This window comes from Falco punctatus (genome assembly GCF_963210335.1).
Source record: "Falco punctatus genome assembly, chromosome: 8".
NCBI lineage: Eukaryota > Metazoa > Chordata > Aves > Falconiformes > Falconidae > Falco > Falco punctatus.
Genome location: NC_137588.1, coordinates 38,437,212 through 38,452,660, shown reverse-complemented (window position 1 = coordinate 38,452,660; position 15,449 = coordinate 38,437,212). Strand labels below are relative to the sequence as shown.

At 37.9% G+C, this 15,449-nt stretch overlaps 1 protein-coding gene across 1 annotated transcript in view; it reads right to left on the bottom strand.

The window, feature by feature from the left end:
• The window catches only part of KYNU (kynureninase), a 152,261-nt gene that overhangs the window by 100,041 nt on the left and 36,771 nt on the right, over positions 1-15,449 (bottom strand). Inside the window, exon 1 of the mRNA XM_080399692.1 lies at positions 1-15,449. This exon is cut by the window's left edge and continues 39,814 nt beyond it; it is cut by the window's right edge and continues 36,771 nt beyond it. The gene's annotated coding sequence lies outside the window, so the exon portion shown is untranslated.

Genomic DNA, 15,449 nt, shown 5'->3' with positions numbered 1-15,449 from the left:
ACTGCTTAAGAAATGCGTATAAAGTTGAAATATGGGTGGGATAACAGTAAAATAGCAACAAAACTGTTTTACTTATGAAAACAGATAAGTTAATGACAATTTTTGTTCATATATATGAAAATATAAATATATATGCCCCCACACAATTTTCATTATTACAGTGAAGTGTGACCTGGATTCAAGGCCCATAAGTAAGATGAAAGGGAAATTGTGTGGTACCTGAAAACGGATCGCACGCCGCTTCTTGTTCTTTTGCTGATCTCTGTGAAAAGAGAGCACCAACATTCACATTAGGCTTTGGGTGAACAATGGCATCAGCTTAGGTGTAACTCCCCAACAACAGGAGCCTTTACAAATTCTCCCAGGGCCAGAGTTCAGCACAGCTGGAAAAGGGCTGTAAGGTGGCTTTTGTATGCCTGATGCCCCAAAACCCCTGTGCATCACCCAGCTAGCAGCCTGGCACAGAGCAGGCTCAGCAGTACTGGATGAGCCCATAAGCAAAAGGATGTGACTAGCAAGATCTTCATTTTTATGTTGGAGGAAGTGTGTCAAAAACAATGCCTTGGCTATTAAAAATTAATTGTCTTCAGCAGTATATGACATTAAAACATAAATTTACAGCTCACTTTTTCAAGGTGCTGAACCGTATGGCTTTAATCCACGGAGGCGTTAATGCATGTACTTAAACTTTGTACGTGTGTAGTTTTATTGATGTAAGCGCTTCGCTAAAAGGGGCCAGATTACAAAGCCTCTTTGAGGATCTAGCCCTCATCAGTGAAAAGAAGAAGTTTAGGCCAAAGACATCAGAGTGGGCTAGAGCCCACACGTGTGATTTGCATTTTGAATGAAAGCACTTTAATAATTTAATCACTTTTGAAAACCATTGTACAGAGACGATCCCTAGCCATTTTGAGCAACTAAGTCCTCTTAAATTCTAATTCTTACCCTTCCGCTTATTCACAAAATAGCTTTAAGAAATATCTTGCCATGCCTCAGCTTTTCCATCTCTACAATACTCATCTCAAAGGGCTATTATGCATGTCATTAAATAATGCTGGTAAAGCACTCTGAAGTTCTGCACTGGTATATATATGCTAAGAGAAATCGTTATTGTAGTGTTAGTACTGTATGAAGTTTGATACAAATCCACGAACTATACCATTGGTTACAATTCTTTAAACACAATCTCCAGTATAAAGATATTAAGTGTAAGAAATAGTTGACTACTTTGGAACATAGTTCTCTAAAACCTTTTTTCTTATAGCTATATTATATTCAAATGTCAGAGTATATCCAAACCCCTATTTTTATTTTAAGCTTGGCTGATTTATTGATGGCTATGCTTAATTTTTAAAACATTCTCTTCTTTGGAAATTAGTCTTCTGCCAACCTTTCTAATGTACACAGTCTGGAATCACAGCGTTCATCTTAAGCAGCTTAGCATTAATGTTTAATTCTGCAGTCTTTACCCTGGCTGTGCAGAACAGTTTGATAGTTTATGTCTCTTGCAATCACCAGCTAACGCGTATTCCTGTGTTCTCGACTGTACTGGTAGTAAGTTGCCAATCTCTCCCACTCGATTTCCCCTGGTTTTTTCCCCTGTAATTTCTAACTGGTTTAATATCCATGTAATTTTTCAGTAAGGGATGATTTTGAAAGCCAGCAATGGAAATGCTGAAGTACACAGGCTCTCTGGCCTCCCTTTGGATGCTGGAAAACACAGGATGCTTTTAAATCAGATTGCCCAAGCACTGCTTATTGGCTTCTGGGGACTGTCCCTTTGCCCCCTTCGCTTTAGTCACATCAGTCCTTAATGTTATGAGTAGCTCCTTTCCCACGGAGCAGACCTTCACACAAGCGTTATTCTTGTCTTAACAAGCAGAAACATCTTAACCTCCTCTCACACTTCATAGAGCACAAAATAAAACACGGGGTGCCTTATGCTCCCCAGGGGAATGTAAGTTAGCTTAAATGCACTGCTTTTTATCATATCCTCTGTCTATATTTATACATGCCCTACACACACATTTCTTACACACCCCAGGTTTTGCAATCTGCTAGAGTCTACACCCAAGAAAAAAAACCCTTTTTACCCTACAAGAATTTTAAGGCTGCTACTCTTGGAGATTTGGGTAGGTCCTCATTCAACAAAGTATACGCTTAACATTAGTCCATGCTTATCTTCCATTAAACCTAATAGGACTAGGCACTTGTTTAATGTTAATTATACCCTTATGTGTTTTATGGATTGGGGCCTGGATTACTTACTTGATTACAATTAGGCCTGTGATTGCATGTTCACTGAGCTGAGACTATTCAGCAATGAGCCTGACTGCTTGCCTGCTCCCCACCCACCCTCATTTTGAGTAACAGAAATTGCTATGTCTGCCGTGCTGAGGGGTTTCTATTAGCCTGGTGGTAATGATGGATTCTGGTCCTTTTACAGATTCAACTACAAAAATAAAAAATACCATCACATAAAAATACCGTCACTCCTCTTCTCGGCACCTTGTGACCACGAATGGAGGCAAAGTTTTCTCCATGAGTTAGCAAACCATCCCCAAGCCATAAACCTTTTATGGCTTTAGTACATGAATATACACATACATTACTTTTATCCAGAGAAGCTGTAAACAAGATGAACTCTTCTAACCTCACTCAAAACTGTCAAACTAAAACCAAGAGAAGAAATGCTCTAGGGAAAAAGAAGAGGTAGAGCAGCGTTTAGCAGAGTGATAGGCAATCTCATCCCTTCCACTGTAAAAGCAGAAACTTCAGGGAAGAAACTCCTGTCCTGTTAAACACTAACAGGCTTAGGGCTTAGTGTGACTGCAGCAATTTAGCAGTTGACCTTGCAGAGTCAAAAACAACTGTCAGCTGGAAACAATATTAATTATAATGGTGCAAGAACGATGCATTTAAAAATCATTTTATAAAGGGTAATGATTACAAAGTTTTTTAAATAGTTCATTTCTTTATGCAAAATGTCTTCTCTAGACAAACACATTAAGGAAAGCTGATATCCTCTTCAGAATGGTTTCGTGGTTAAGGTAACAGATTGGGAATCATTTCAGAGGTCTATGTCCTTTTCGTGTCTTATCTTTGAGAGACAGATTGTGAACCAGTTATTTTCATTGATGAGTAGTACTCGCACTAGATGTCCCATACAAAATAATGATACAGCTCGTGCAGGCAGTCATCCATCACTGCAAAAAAGGCATTCTCAATGTAACCTTTAGATTGCATGAGATGTGCAGGGAAGCTACTGTCTCCTCCCGCATTTAGCACAAAGGTCTCCCTGCAGCTGGTATGTCAAAGCATCTGCAGTACAGGTAAAGAGACCCTTAACTGTAGCCAGGCAAGATCTTTCTATAAATATTTCAGCAAAGCTTATTACAGGCAAATTATTAAAGTCTCCATATTTTCCACTGTAAAAATTATAGTCCACATTGCTACATCTATTTGAGGCCCCAAGAACAAATTTGAGGATTCTTAAAAGAAAAGGAATAGTTAAATACTGGTTCATATATAAAGGCTTGGTTTGTTTTATGGGTTGTTGTTTTTTTTTTTTTCATAAATGACAATCATTCAAACTATCAATCATCTGGAGAGGAAGAATCAGCGGGCAATCTAATTCAAGGAATTAGATTGTAATGCCTGATGCAGATCTACCAGTTAATTTAAATAATGAGTCACCTGGTAGGCAATCAAATCTAGGTCAGGACATTTAGCAGGCTGAAAATAATGAGTCTAACAGCAACAGAGCTAACAAAACAATCCAGATAATAATGACAGCACAGAATGACAGTCCTAACATAATCAGACAGCGTGCACAAACTGTAAATAGACAGAGTAAAGAGAATGAACTTGCGTAGGGAGACAAAACATATTCTCCAATGAAACTATTATAGAAGAATTATGTTTGGTTAAAAGGAAGCATAGTGGCAATCACAGTGAGAACATACAATATTTATGTGCTCTTACTGCATCTACGATATCTGTGGAAGCACTCTTTTCCAGCTTGTTTTGTTTTGGTTTGTATGCAAAGCAAACAGTAAAATTTGATTGCTATTGGGTTTAGGAAGGGAGGCAGCAAGGCAAAACTTTTCTTAGTGCCTTTTCCTGGCTGCCGCTTGCATTGATCGGTGATCTTTATTCTAGAAATTGCTTCTTGGTTCAAGAAGGTAAGACTAGCAGGGGAGGAAAGAAAGTAAATATTCAAATTCAGCTCCCCCCGAAGTCCCCTTTGCCTTGGTGTGCAAATGGACAGGTACATTAGAAACACTGCTAATACGGCCAGGCACCAGGGACAGGGAAGTTCAGGACTGCAACCCCCTCACTGAATTGCTGTCGTGGAGCCTGCCACCTCGTGCTCTCTCTTGGGCAAGCCAGGGGCTGGAACCAAATCCAGACATTCCTGCTCCTGAAGAGTACAAGCAGACGATTTGTTTAAGCAGAAAACACTAGATGTCAGCAGTCCTCCTCTCTCTCCGAAGCTCAAGGAAGGCAGCACTGGTTTGAAATGAATCCGGCTGCTCCTGGCCAGGAGCACAGTTCCCATTTTATGGGGGTTTTACCTCCAGACAGTCCTGCCTGTGCCTGGCTGCCACCAGCTGTCTCATCTCCTGTTTGTGTTCAGTCTTGTTCACCTGCAGCAGCAGAGCCCAGCTCGCTTGGTTGATGGCGGGGAGCTAGGGTCTGGACATGCTCTGACATCCAGTGCGCTGGGTGAAGGCTGTCACCTGCACTGAGGGAGGCCACCTATACCTTCCTGCCTTCCCCAGCAGTATGCCTCAGCATTTTCAAATACTTTTTGGTTTGCTTGTTGTTTGTTGGTTTTGTTTTTGGGGGTTTTTGTGTTGGCTTGTTTGTTTTTGTTTTTGTTTTTGTTTAATGAAGAACATCTTTGGCTTACCAACAGCATTCCTAAGTTATTTGGATAAAGTGTGGAGCAGCAACTGATTCACCTATTGAGATGAATTTTATAGTTCATTACCCATCTGATGCTCTGGGCAACTGGTGCTCTGTTGGCTTGTTAGTAATACTGGTGTGTTGAGTTTATTCAGCTTAAACTAATAGGGAAGCACATAGGACATGACTACCAGATAAATATTCTTCAACTTCGGCACCTCATTATGTCTTAAAATTAATGATGGCTCTTCTTTTCATAACTTCAGGTAGCTAGCTCATGTTGAACAGCCCATTTTTTCCCCTTTGTGAGCTGGTTTTTTTTAGTTTATAATTACAATTTCAGTCTTAAAAGCATTGTTGAGTCACATCCACAGATCTTAAAAAGGAGAGGGCTTTGTAGCTCAGCTTCGTGTTTCCAAATGTGTCACCGACTTCTTTGCTCCTTCAAGAGAATCTGTGGGAGCTTTGGTGGTTCCTTACATCATGCTTTCTTTCTTTCTTTCTTTGAAAAGTCAAAAGGGAATGATCAGTCTTTATTCTTACTTAGATCAGTGTGAATTGTGTTTGCCTGCGGACTGTAGCTACTGTGGTGATAAAGCAGTCTTTAGTAGCTACTTGTAGGAACTCCATCAGTGATGTAGAACAGGTGACAGTCTGAAGTGGATTTTATAAAGGTTTAAAAATTTCATCTGCTAAGACAATCTTAATAATTGACTGAAGAGTTGGCCATGATATTTCAATTTTGCTTACCTTTTCACTTACTTTCACACACACACAAAACAGTGAAAGCAATTTTGAAAGCAATCAGTGTCACAAGAGCAACAGCTCTGCATTCCTGCAGCAGCACAAGTTGCATCGCGCCTGGATCGTAGTATCCCTCGGCAAGGGAGCATGACGTAGTGTTCATGGCAACGGATGCTGAATCAAGAGATTCCAGCTATTCCTCCAGTTCTGCTAATGATCTTCCATCTTTCCTTGCTGAAATCACTGTATATTTTTGTGCTAATTCCTCCCTTACCCTCTGTTTATGTGGCAGGCTTCATTTAGGACTTCTGAGCTCTACTGCAACACAAGTGGCAAGAGAAACAAAGGATTGCAGAGCCATATTCCTCCATCTCCCCTACCCTGTGCCAAGGTAGGCTAGTCACAGCATTACGAACTCAGATGTCTTCGTTGCTGTTACTTCATTCCATTGTATGTTAATCTGTTTTCTGTGTTCTCAAAGTTAACAAGAACTTCCTAATACATCAGAGCAGCAGAGTTCATTGCACAAAGTGGCTTGTGGAGTGTTTTGAGACCCACCTAAATGGAGGGAGCCGTGTAAATGAGAAATGATAACCAAAGAGTAGACTGAACGTTTCAGAACACACAAGAAAGCACCAGCCTGTATGGGTATGATAGAAATCACAACCTTGTGCCTACTCCCTGCATTTAATCTGTACGGTCCTTGTTTTGCAAATACTGGAGCCCGTCACAACTAGAATGTTTTTCACAACTTGAGAGCAGCACATTAAAGTTCTAAGTAGTAAAAACATTTGGCTACCTGGCCTGCTAAAATGATAATACTTGAAAAAGTAATTTTCCTCTTTTTACTTATATTTTACAGTTTATAGACGCCTGAAATGGTAATGCCATATGTAATTCTCTTTCTAGCCAAGCCTACTCAAAATGCTCGTTCAAAAGTAATAAGCGTAATATTTTTTCTAATCAGGTCCCCTTGGAATGAAATCATGGAAAAAATGTTCCTGCCAGTTCATGCTGATTACCTGTGTGTCTCATTATTCTAAACCCTATCTGACAGCCGCACAGTCATAACTGCCTTTCAACGAGAACTACCACTGAGTCTTTTAAAAATAATTTTATTTCAATTTCTAGCTAGTTCTAGCTTAAACAGCACATATAATTGCCTAATAAGCAGTTCATAAGAAGAACATAATTTCAAAGTAAAATGTTGGACCTATCCAGTCTTTGACAGTAGCAGAAATTAGAGATGCCTTTTAAGTTCTCCAGTGGAAGTTATTCTGCAACAGAGGAATCAGCAACCTGGAAACTCATTAGAATACTGATGAAACTTTCAAAGTATGCACAGAATTTAAAAAAAAATAAATAATAGTGTTAATGTTAAATAAGTACTGAACTTAAAAGGTAAAACCTGTTAGCTGTTTCAGAAGCAGTAGTAGGCTCTAAAATAATAAAAATCCCAACAGGTTTGGTACGTGGACAGGGAAAACTTTCCACACCATTGCGAACTGCTGTTGTTTTGTTACCACAGAACATCTGTACAAATGAACAATGTACCACATGCAGGGTCTAATTTTATCTGAGCTATGTAACAAAGGCCGCAGCACTTAATCCATGTATTTTTTCTTTTAGCCCAATTACGTATGCCTGACAAACTTCTAGTTTCAAAAAAAATCACCTGATCTTGAGGAGCCCCAGGAGACGATGGGCTGGACAAAGTTGTGTTATTTCCTTGGGAAATTTCCTAAGGACTTATTGCAGGTTAACTTCAGCCCTGGTGTCAGAATCTCTCACCTCCATTGCTTTGTCCACATGTGTCCGAGTCTGTGCGTGTGTAATGGATCCTCTTGGTCACCTGCCAGCCCAGGTCTGGCAGAGGACAGCCAGGCTGCAAGGGAAAACAGGCAAGGAAGAGGACAGGAGGGCTGGAGTCCTCCCACATGGAGCTGGGATGTAACTGTAAAATATTTGGGAGATAATCATATCCAAACAAGGCATGGCCACAGATCTAAAGTCCTAATTCACCAGGTTACAGCATAAGTTCTTTGCTCACCTTCTGGGCTTCTGTCATGTCTTGATTCCTCAAATAAATAAACATTCGAGTCCAAACAAAGCCTGGAACAGAGGTGGTGGCTCAGGAGGCTACCCCTTGCCTTTCCTTTTTGAACGGCACAGCCGCTGTGTGGTCTAAATAATGTGTTTGCTGCCAGCATGAGCCAGTCTAGGATGAATAAAAACTTTGGGTAAGTACCAAGAAAATCAAAAGTGGCTGGCAGATCAGGTAAACTACCAGCCTGGGCATTTATTTAATATCTAGGAGTGTTTTCTATATCTTATATGGTAAGACAGTAAAGCCTGTTACTACAAGATATACACTATAGGAAGGCAGTAGAATCAGTTGATATTTTTAATAGGAATTCTTTTCCATTGGAAAAATATTCAGTTCAGGAAATTGATGCATTTTTCCAGAATGCCTTCACTCTGATGAAACCGTGCAAATAAATAACAAAGAAAAGAATTAAACCACAATGATTTTCATAAGGTCAAATGTACTGGAATATCTCCATCCATTACTTTAAATTACTTTTTCTGGTTTTATGATACCAAATTGGATGACTGTGATGTAAAATATTCCAAAATTTCTATATTCTGCTTTTACCTGAATCAAATGGGAGACTTTTGGCCTCATTTTAAAAGAAAATATTGTGTTATTAAGATGCTGCAAATGTCTCCTGAGATTACTTTTAGTTAAAAAAACTCAAGAAACCGTAGCTGTATAGAACAAATATGATTCAAACTGAAATAAAATTGCATAATCAAAAAACAGAAGACATTAGCTAATACAGGAAATACTTCTGAAGAAAAAAAAAATATCTTCTCATATCAGCTCAAGACAGAATTGTATGGTTTTACTCCCAGAAAATGAGAAAATAATTTTGTCTATGAGCATAAAAAAACCCTAATAAACGAAAATTGTAAACTATAAAGTCATAAATCAAATGTAAGACAGATTTCAGAAATGATCAAATAATAATCCATTTTCTGCTATAGATCTGTCTGTAAAACCTGTGAAATACCGCTTTAACCTGCCTTTCCCCATGATTTTTTGAAAGTATGTTATATTCAGTTGCTCAACAAAATTCTTATTAGTAAAAGCATTAATCACTCATTAATTGTAATTACTTAGCCTGTGGAAAATTTGGGAATGGAATTAGACTGTGACTACAAGTCAAATAAAGTTTACCTTTACTATTGATTTAAACATTTTTGAGACAGATGTTCGATATGGTTTGCTTAGCTTTTTTTTTTTGGTAATGCTTGGTCAATGTGCTGAATAATAATTGAAGTCAGTCTTTACACAAATTTTTGTATCACATAGAAGTTACCTTGTAATCATAAATTTTCTTAATAATAGAGGACAGCACAATATATTGCTTTTTCAATACACCTGCACAAAATTACAAACCTAGATGTTTTTGAGCTTCTATACATTGGTTGTCCAATTGCATGTACCTGACAACATTAAAAATGATGTAAAGCCTGTAGTATGCATTTTGATAACCTTCTTTAAACACTTCTACACATCTTCAGGGTCACAGTCCAACGCCCTTTCCTTAGTCTTGCAAACTTTTAATTATGCTTAAAAGGCCAGATCCTCAACAAGCTGTCAGTGCTGGGATGGGGCTCTGCCTGCACCCGACACTCGATGTTCTTCAGTCAGTCAGGGCAAGACTGTGAAAGTCAAGGTCAAGGGCTTAATTTTTCCATCATTGAAGCCAGTGTCTTTTTTTTTTTTTTCCTTATTTTTTTCTTACCAGCTTTAGTGTTGATGACTGCAGCTATAGTAAAAAAAAAAAATCCCAATTTTTTCACTGGATTTGTTGGAAACTGGATGAGGTTACTTTCAGAGGCAGTCAACCCCTTTCCCTCTGTCATTCCATCTATACCACAGCCCCTCTATAACGTGGGGCTCCCAACGCTTCCTCTGCCTTGGTAGGTCATCTGCAATGCAAGAAGTTCACAAGCACCTGAAGAAACAGGTCTGTGCTGTGCAAGGCATTGGCTTTTTAACCAAATCACATCAGTGGTTCATCTTTTTCTGTGCCTGAGTCTGCAAGGGGAGAGCCATCAGGCTGCCTTACGGACACAAACAGGGGCAAGTCACCAGGGAACGCAGGGGGGTAACTGCATGGTGGAGATGATGTCTAATAAGGGGTTTCACTATGTCTTTCTCACTCATCCACCTATTTCACAAAACCTGCAGGAAGTACTTACTACCCCTGAGGCTCAAATGCCTCTGTTGAAACTGGATGAAGTCAGACCACTGGTCTGAAAGTCCATCCACTTGAGAAAACAAAGCAGCAAATAAGAATTTCAGAATAACTGTTCCTGTAAATGGCATCATCCCAGTTTGAGAGCTTGAGGTGGGTGGTGCAGATGTATATTTACTAAATGTACCATGATTTGAGCTGGCAAAATGATACACTTTTCAGGGGAAACTGGAAGCCCAGAAAGGTTAATTGACTTTTAAATTTAGCAGAAAACTGAAATGTATTGATTTTTGAAAGTGAGAATTTTGAGATACTGGTTCTTCTATTTTCTGTTTTATTCCTTTTTTTCCCCCCTTTTTTTCTTTTTTTAATTACAAAAGGAGGAGGAATAGAAATCAAACTGAGGAAAGAAGAAACTGAAAAAGAGAGTTAAATCACTGATCAAAAGATTTCGGCCATCATGGTAAAATTAAAAAAAAAAATAATAAATTTGCATGACTCTAAAATGACTGCAAAGAAAACCTTCCCTGTCATATTAAAATGTAATGATATAACAATATTTATTTTTACAGCAAATAAATAATTCATTAATATTTAAAGTTACTTCAGAATTTTTTCATGGGCCTCTGAACCAACCACACATTACCACTTTCAGTGGTAGATTATTTCACTTCCTTAAATTCTAATTTTCTAAACTTAAGTCTGAATAATAACAGTGTTATTTTCTCTTTTCCACTCAGATTTAAAACATGAAGTTAATGACATTTTATTATGACATATTACTTATTCATTCAGTTTGAATCTCTTGTAAAATACTTCCTTTTAAAAGAACACCTGAAAATATTCCCAAATGGAGGAAAAAACATTCATTTAGAATAGAGCTGGTTTATTTTGATTTTAATACTGAATTGATGATGCTAATTCAGTTCCCACCATGACCAACCATAAAATGACTCATCTCAGGTAGCTATGTCTATTATTATGCAGCAAACAGGTAGGAGGTATTATTTTTCTCAAACACTTTTAGCTGACTTTCCCCCCATTTCCAGTGAAGGCTAAGGTAATAATTTATTGCTTAGCAGAAAATTACCAGACTTCTACAGTGACTCATCTGTGTTGGTTGGGCTGTATGTGAAGGCAGACATACAGCTCATCTTTTCCCCACTCCTTTTAACCTGTTTTATTCTTGGGTTTAAGATTTGGATAATTTTTGAATACCAAGATGCGTGACAAAAAGGAGAAGATTTTGACATCAAAACTTTTAAGCTCTCCAGCCCATAGCTGGTGCAGCAAGAGCAGACAAACCAGGCTGGCTTCCCAGCTCCACCCTTGGTCCCAGCTTCTCCAGAAACCCAGGCAGCCCTCAAGCTCAAGCTATATTTGTACTCTTTATGCTGAAGAACCAGCATCTACAGCAAGACCACATGTCTGTAGGCTTTTCCTTCTCTTTCATCTTTCTCTTTCAGCTGAGTTGACACAATAAAACCCATTAATGAGGGTGCCAAGTCCTTCTGATACTCACAGGATTCCCCAGTTCACAAGAAGGGGCTCGGATGCAAGTCGTGGGCCAAATTTCATCAAGCTGTGCAGGTTTTTATATGAGAAGAAGAACTTTTGTCATGAATAATAAATCAATCAATAAAAATGTGTTGCCTTTCTCAGAACTCTTTCTTCCAATGAAGTGCAGTAATCGTGAGTCTGTTCTTACAGACATTTTTACATACACAAAGACAATGATTCAAAGTAAAAACTTGAAGAGAGGATGAATGTAGAGCAGCATAACTCAAGAGTTACAGTATAACTTTAAAGGACAATATCAGCAAAACATTGCATTGGCCTCTCTACATTTGGTCATGATATAATTAATCCAGTCCAAATCCTTTTGTAAAAGAAATAACTAGTAAGATAATTTTAATGAGTTTTAAATTGCATGTTGTACTTCACATTCTCTCTAAATTTAAATATTGGCAATAATTCCTCCACCGAAATATTTTCTTGTATTGTAATTTCAATAACTACAGTGTATGTAAGCCAAGTTATGCCTTAGCGAAGAAAAGAAACTTTGAATAATATATCATTAACCTTAGGCCATATTTTAATCTTCATTTCTAAAGGTTTCCCTTTCTGTACAGCTTATTCATTACACACGGCCTGCTTACAACAAGCAAATTCAGCAAACATTATTTATCAGAGTTCCTTTGTAGGCTACTGGCTGCCTGGGTTTCCTGTTGTGTTGTGGAGGGCAAACCAAGGAGGCAGATTCAACCGAAAATAAATGGTCGATGCCCACGTTTGCACTCCATTTCCTTAAACATAGTGGAAATGTCCTTAAAAGCTGCAAGGACACATAGCGAAGTGTCCCAAGAGGAGACTAATTCATGCTCTGACCTTTTATACCAGTTTGCTTATAGCACGTATTCAATTACCCAATTAAAAAAAAAAAAAAAAAAAAAAAAAAAAAAAAAGAGAGAGGGGGAGGGAGGAAAGCAAGTATAATCCATAGCAATATCATCCTGATGCCTCTGATTCTTGAGCTGAGTCATGTCTTACTTACAGGCTACAATGAGGCCCTTAAAAAACTAATAATCAAAGGACAATAATATATTTTGAGAAAATATTCTAAACGGAATTAAACTTTTTTTCATCAGGAGCTCTGTTTATGAAACTGTCAAATTGTTCTGTTGTATAGTATCTGCATTTTCTGCCCACTCCTTACTTTGCTGTCTTCACAAACCTGTAAATAAAAAGTATGTCCTCATTTGAAAGAAGGAGGAGATTCTTTACATCAAAGGGTAAACAGTCCATTTCTATCTCGGTAAATGAGGTCACTTTGTTATTACTCCACTCTGCTTTTTTCTTTCTTTCCCTGGATACTGAAGTCTACAACTAAATTATCCGCACTTCCTTTCCTGAGGAACTGAAAAGGCAACTCTTGTGTATAACATCATTTTTTTAATAACCACAAGGATTTAGATTTTGTTGTTTCTAAGTAAATGTAACACTTTATTTTACTTAAGAGACTATATTGTTCTTTTTCTAGCATTTCATTGTGTTATTTAATTGCATTGTACATTCCATTTCATAGCCATGTAAAAGTTGCAAAGCCACATGAATCATAATAAAATTTAATGAGTTTTTTCATACAGCACTCAAGGGAATACTGTCATAAACTTTTGCTATATACTAAAACCAATATTTTCAAAAATATCTACTTTTTTTGGTATATTTGGTCATTGTATGATTACTATAGATTCTGGATCTGTGGAGGATATCCGCTAGTCTTCCTTAAAATTGTAGTTGTTCATCAATTTTCAGAACCCAAACTCCTATATCAGGCTTTTTTCTTGACGTCTCTAATGTCAACCTGAGTTCTACTGATGAGTCAATGGTACCCCATTCAAGTCTGTAAAGTCATGTGACATTGGGAAAAGTTTTTGTTTCATCAATACCACCAATCACCAATGCCATATAATAACAAAAAGAGTTTTCAAGTTTTTCTCCAACAAGATTTTGTTGCAAAAGAAACACAAAATCATCTTCACTACATCCAAGACTAATGCTAATCCACATTCAATGAGACACCTTACTTGAGTAAGAATTGCTCATATAACTTAAGGAAGTTTGAAGGACTAGCAGCAACGTTTGTTACAATTGTACAAGTACTTTCATAACCTAGAAAACATTGACCAGTTTTATTTTAAAAGAAATTACTGTACTTTTTTTCCAAAATTCCATCATCAGTCTTTTTAAAGAATGGCTGAAAACTGAATGGAATTACAATATTCTTCTGTCAGGAAAGAAAGATTAGATTACACTTCATATTTTATGTGAAGAAAATTGTGGCTATTTTGGCCATAAATATAGCCTGTAAGGAAAAAAAATACTGAATTTGGAATGCCAGTGCAATGCTATTATGCCAGAGTAATATAATATCCACACAAATATGATAGGTGCTTTCAAAAAAGTACAGATATGTAACATGATGCAGTGCACTCTGTAGATGAAATGTTCTCCCTTAATATATATCCCGCATAACAATTTTGGTATAATAAACGGTGGGTGGATTTCTTATTATTGATTTTACTGTCTCAGATGGTTGGAGGTCAGCATACATTTACCAGGACAAACTACAAATCCCAGTAGTCATAAGTACACTGTCTCAGCCTTTTTTTTTTCTTTTTTTCATATAGTTGGTACAACAGTAAACACAGAGAATAATAATCCTTAGTGCTTAGCAATTTCTTTTATTGTCCTTTATATTATATACAATCTTTTGGTGTGAAAGCCCTTAAGAGAAACAAAATCAATAGGACACTATGAAACTGTAATAGGAGTCTACAGAAATCACTCTAAGAACCATCAGATATAATAGAAAGTGATAATATCTCCACAGGGCTTTTCTTTCTAAGGCAAAGAATCTAATAATTATAAAAAAAGGTAAAAAGCTTATTTGCTTTTTCCTAGTGGATTGTCTTATATTCTGCAAGGAGGAAAGGTGTCACTAGCCCTGAACATATCCCTGGCGTGTAAATGCAAAGGAATAGTTTTGCTGTCAGAGGAAGGCGTTCCTTCCTGAAGGACTCGTAGAAGAAGACTCTTCCATCATGTCCATCATGCTTCAGAAGGGGAAATGGTATAAAGACAATGGGAAGGACTAGAACGTTGAGTGGTTTATTTCTCCAGGTAGTTGGAGATCATCAGGTGCTAAATTTCCAAAGCAATTTCTGAGATCCTGTGCTCCATCAAGCCCTTTCAAAGAATAAGCAGATGATAGAGCTCCCTCACAGAGCCACCAGTGCTTCTCTATTTATTCCTCCCATTGGAAGGAAATCCCAGAGCAAAGTGGTTTAGGTTTTTGCACAACATTTCCTACAGGTTTCTGGTACCCAACTGCCCAGTTCTATCACAGTGAGCCTGGGCTGCGTCAGGCTCCCTCCTGCAGCGGCACGTTCCGACAAGCTGACGGCTCACAAAATCGACAACAGTAACAACACTAAAAGCACCAGAAAGTTGTTCTCGTTTCAGTTCTTAAAACCTTTCAAGAAGTCTGAGTGATGACAACAGTGTAGGCCCTGATCCAAACTTACCTACAGTCAGTAAGAACATAGAATTTGATTTATTTAATCCTGATTTAGCTAGATAATAAAGCCCGTGCTGAATTTTAAGTGTACAAATAGTTCTATCAAATCTGATGAGTTTAACATTATGTATACAAATCCCTTTCCAGGTTGGGGTATATGTTAATCTATAAAACACAGATATAACTTCCCCAGTAAGCTTCCTTCTCACAACTGATACATTCACAATGGGAAGACTCAGAAAGAGTACTTCAAAATTACATTCAGCCATAAGTGAAAGCTGGAGTGATCTGCTGGGTTAGAGACCGGGATATTCCCTGTCAGCTATCATACTTCTGAAACCTGTAACCACAGGCTCTTCGTATGGTTTAACTTCTGGTATTTCATAGGCTTTTCTTCATACGGTTTAACTTCTGGTATCACAGGAGTATTTTGAGTCGCTCTCCGC